Genomic DNA, 5,486 nt, shown 5'->3' with positions numbered 1-5,486 from the left:
AATATTTTAGAAGATATGGGATAAAATTTATACATTTATCATATCTGTATAGCATTGAATTTCTCACTGTTTGAAACATTTCAATATTGTTCCTGATTTGATAAAAAGTGGAAGGAAATTCATTACACAGACGTAATTAACGTAATCGGGTGCAAGGCAGACACTTGGAGCACCTCCTGTAATAAAATCCTTTCTAAAAAAAGGCATGTTAAGTCGATACTCGCATATCTCAATTTTTTGTTGCCGCTTTTCCGCGATGCCAATTGATTCTCTCGCTGCGCTTACTTCATTTGCAGCTGTCATCGTATATTTTGACAGTTGTGTGTATCAAGAAGTTAATAGTGTAATAATAATTGCATAATGTTAAAGCTAAATAGCGCGCGCAAAGCGCGCGTCTGTGGTGTCTAGTGTAAATAAAAATTAAAGAGGACAACAAAAAAACAAAAACAAAATTAAAGAAGGTACAGACTAGTATTGTCAGACGTCACGCGCAATGCTGTCGTGCGACTGGTTGCCTACTTCACAGGTGATCCGAGCAACGACACGCAGCTTCTCAAAGACGCGTCGGAAGACACGGGTTTCTTAACAAAAATTGATTCTTTTGATGAGACCTACCATTCTCTAAAGTTTGCTCCATATCTTCTAAAACTATAAAATACTTATTTTGTGTTCTTGATGAAACCTTATTCTGTTTTTGTTTTATTGTTTTTGGTGCAGGTTCTATTTATTACAACAAATTTAAAAAAACTAGCACAGTTGTAAACAGAAACAAAAAACCTTTAAATATGACCACTTTACTGCTATTGCCATTTAAAATTTTTTAAAAGGTTGCCATCCCGACGAAGAGAATGAAATAGCACGGTTAACAATAGAACATAAACATGTTCTCTTTGAAAATAAAGTTGACATGTTTCGGCTTTTTTCATACAAATTAGTTATGTTACAAAATAAATGAGATAAAAACTTTTGGCCCATCCTGTATATGCTCGTATATAGGTTAAACTAAATAAAAGTCCTTTACCGTTTTGCGAATTTCTCAATTAAAAAAGTGAGAATATAGTGAGAAATTAATTAAAGATCTGCGAATGAGCGTGCATCCGCGCAATTCAACGACAAGAGACAATAATGTAGTTGAAGTTTGGAACGTTTTTCAAGTAAAAATTAAAAATTTACCCTAATTAAAAAGAATTATAAGAAAAAATATATTTATAAATAAAACAATACAAATATAATAAAAATTAATTTATATAATAAAAATATATAATAAAAATTAATAAACAATTAACCAAAAAAGGTCGCAGAATAAATTTCTCACGAAAACGGTGATTCCTATGTTTTGTGCCAAAATGTACCTCTCTGAACCTGGCATCTCCACTAGTAAAAAAAAGTTTGAGTTTATGGCATAATTAAGTGCTAATTTTGTGCTAATTTATAGTCTATCCTATAGACTATAAATCATATTCCTAGTCCCGAATTTTGTGCTCATATCAATGCGCAGGAAATAAATAACAAAAGTGGGGGTGCTGGCTTCATGTTAAGCTAGCACCCCCACTCCTGAAAAACAAGTAGAATACTGTAAACAAAAAAATCGATATACCAGAATTTTATGCTAATTTTGTGCTTTCAAAATATCCCAATCCGAAATTTGGTGCTCGTTGTTTCACATAAGAAAATCCATAAAGAGGATCCATAAAAAATTTATCAACAGAAGCATTTCAAGTTAACATTTCAAGTTGCTCGGCCGCAGTGAGAAACATGTGGATAGTGACTATAGTCACTCTCCGTACCGAAAGGGTTAAAGTTAAAGATTATCTTATTTTTTAAGAACTTATATTTTTAATAAAAATATTGTTTTATACGCGTTTTATTATATGTATACATAAATTAATTCTTTTTGTTATTTCTGCGTATAAAAGGCTGCCTGATGAGCAGAATTGGGCAACAACATCGAGTAACTGCAGGGTAAGTGACTTAATCATCGTATTGTCAATAACATCATATGTTGGTGAGTGACATATTATGTTTTATCCTAATTTCAGGCTTGTGAGAATATTAAATATATTTAATATTAAATATAAAATATATTAAATAAAATAAATAAAATTAATAAATAAATAAAAATAAAAATAAGAATAAAAAATAAAATAAAATAAAATAAAATAAAATAAAAAAATATTAAATATATAAATATTAAATATATTTAAATATATTTAAAACAGACGGCATCACATGCCTATTATCAATGAAGATAGCGATAAAAATTAGTCCATCCATATGAATATAACTATAAATAGTGTAAATAAAATAGTATGAGAGTGATTATGTGAACGAATGTGTACATATACTTAATTATTTTGAGTGTATGTGTACGTTTATGTGTATGTGTACTTCATTAATAATAATCATTTGATTTAATACGATTATAGTTTATCCTTTTATAAATTATTTCAATTTACTTTATTTTATTATTCTTTTAGTACCTGTACCTATTTATTTAATCGATTCCGGAAAATTACTTGTAGGATTCCATTCCAAGATTCTAAATAAAAATATAGCGATGGTACCAAAAAACTAGGATAATTTTGAAAAAAAATATTTTGTTTTTTAAAGTACCTTCTACCCATTTTATTGGTTCGAAAAAATTACTTATTGTAAAATACCGTCTTAAAAGTCTACAAAAAAATATGGCAATGGTACAAAAAGCATATCATAATTTTAAAAAATAAAAAATATTTTATTTTTTTAAATTTCCGCCTACCTATTTTATTGGTTTGAAAAAATTATGTCTGATAGAAAACTAAAGAAAGAACATTTATTTATTTTTTTTATTAATGTTTTTGTCATCAGAAACCTTTCCCGAATTTTTCACAAATGTGTCTCAATGATATCTACAACATATTAAAATTTCATCAAAATCGGTTAAACCGATCAAAAGATATAAATTATTTTCAAAATTTTTATTTTTATTTTTTATACCAAAATGGTTCAATATTAAGGGCTAATATTTGACTAAATTGTAAGTGACACTGATAGCAATCAAAGGAAAAAAAATGAGCATGATCCGTGTGGGGGCACATTGATCCTTCTTATCCGACTACGGCCTTTACCTAATAAGAAGCATATTAATGTGATTACTGGTTGTGTTCCTTTTTATAACATACCAATTTTAGCTTAATCCTTTAATATTTCAAGATAAACTTTATTCGATTTCCCTTCATTTAAATCGCTATTTTTACAGATATGACATTACGATATCAAATTGATTTTCAAGGCATATATTAATCACATTTCAAGACTGGTTTCAGTCAAATTTCTCAGTAGAAATGTGATTATAAATACAAGTTTAAGTGGAAAATGAATGGTTGCTTCCTCGCCTCGTATTCATAAGGTTAAATGAGTATGGTGCAAGTTCTTCGTGTAAAAATGTTAACAATCAGAGAATACTCGCGTGTACATTGAGACACGTTTGTTTAATTAACGACACGTACAATCGATTGCATTAACGATATCCGGTGTATTCGCGCTTACAAGGATACTTTGTGACACGTGACTCACTAACTTCTTACGTTTATTACAAGTATGAAACATGGCAGTATCAAACCATACAATAAAATAAATTAAAAATAATATATAAAATATTTCTTTTTTAATATAAAAATATCGTTGTAAAATATTAAAAGTTGCTTTTTAAATTATATTATTTTGTTTTTACGCGTTAAACAGCACAAATTATAAAAATATAAAAATTCAGATTTAAAACGAAATTATGTATCTTGTTCGAGATCACACTCTCGCGGGAACTTCTGCATATTTGAGAAACCAGAATATATCCCTCCATGTAAATTACAACTGCAACGTAATATGTTTCGCTTCTCTATTAGTAATTAGCTACGAAAATGGATCGAAGAAAGAAAAGCAGCCCCAAAGCAAACGAAACAAAACATCGATGCGATTTTCTCTCACGAATAAACTACGGTTTTTATTTTCGCGGCATCAACGAAACAAAATCAATCTATACTATCTATATAATACTAAGGTCACCAAAAATTAGTGCAAGACATAAAATGAATATCCAAGTAAGCGGAGAATCTAAGCGAATTAAGGACACAAGAGGAGTAAAGAAGCCGCATAAGATATCCATTGAAAATCTCCAGACGCTCGCATAGTGGCGGCATTATACCGTAGCTTGGGCTGAGATTTCTTCTTACGCGTTACGCACTCGATTGTGTAACGATCCATATACAATCATAAGCCAGACTGCCGGCGTGCCGTGGAAAATATCACGGAGATTTTTATACACCTGCGAAAGAAGATGCCTTCTTCTGCTCGCTATTAGAATTAAAAGAGAATTTACGTGCGTCATGTTATTGAGACATCTATCAAATTGGTATACTTTGCAACATTAAAAGAATGTATTACTTATTTAAAATTTGCACCAAACTTTTTATTTTTTAAATTTTCTTTTTGTAATATTATAATAGCCACAAAGAAATAAGTCACTACTAATAAGATAATCTGGTTTTCTCGCCAGATAATTTTATGCTTTCATAATAGCATTTATAGCAAGAAAAAGCCTTTATCGCCGTTATGGTAAATAATAAAGTTTGAAGGCTTGACTTTCTCTTACATTATTTCACGACGTCTGTTTTTTTTTTGCTTTAGACGTTGCAAGTCTTTATTACAAATTTGCTTTAAGAGAACATTAATAAAATAAATTATTTTCTCTACAGCATATGGGCAGAACGATGATTTAAAAAAAGGCAGCGACATATGCCCACGAATCCCTAGACTAAATTGAAACTGTTACCGCGTCTTCCATTTTCGCCGATGGTGATAATTGCGGTACAAATCCGTGTTGCGTTGTGCGCAGGTGAGACGGGTCCGATTGAAGAAACTGACCGTTCCCCTGCAAATTACACGTTTCGACGCATCTCGTGCGGTTTCAAAGCTTCAGGAATACATTTTGTTACGTGACTCTGTTACTTTGTGGCGTGACGACAACTGACTTCGTGCTGCCGGTCGTTCGAGGGGAAAAAAGATACCAAGACGACACTAAAGCTATTTTCGTAGAATTCTGTAAGTGCCATACAACGCGGCGCCTCGTCCGATTCTTGCCACAGCTTTTGTGCCCAATTCCTAAGCAATGATCACCGCATCCTTTGAAAGCGCCCTATGATTTACTGCGTGCAAAACGCTGCAAAAATGACGCTAATTTTACGAAAACGCAGAGGAAACCCATTGCTCTCGCAGAGCAGACTTTTAACGATTGAAAAGGGAATTGTACGAACGCTAAAATCGAATTACAAAACAAAACTCAATACATCAATCTAATAAAATATAAATAGATAAATTAATATATAAATAAAACTAATAGAACTAATAGAAAAATTTTTCTGTATGTGCAATTATAGAAGAGAAAGATATAAGAGAAAGAATAGAAGGCTATATATATTATCGAGTTTGTGCGATTTGTATTGGCAATAATT

This window comes from Temnothorax curvispinosus, unplaced genomic scaffold (genome assembly GCF_003070985.1).
Source record: "Temnothorax curvispinosus isolate PA1 unplaced genomic scaffold, ASM307098v1 QBEX01000176.1, whole genome shotgun sequence".
Taxonomy (NCBI): Eukaryota; Metazoa; Arthropoda; class Insecta; order Hymenoptera; family Formicidae; genus Temnothorax; species Temnothorax curvispinosus.
This window is presented reverse-complemented; position numbering follows the sequence as displayed.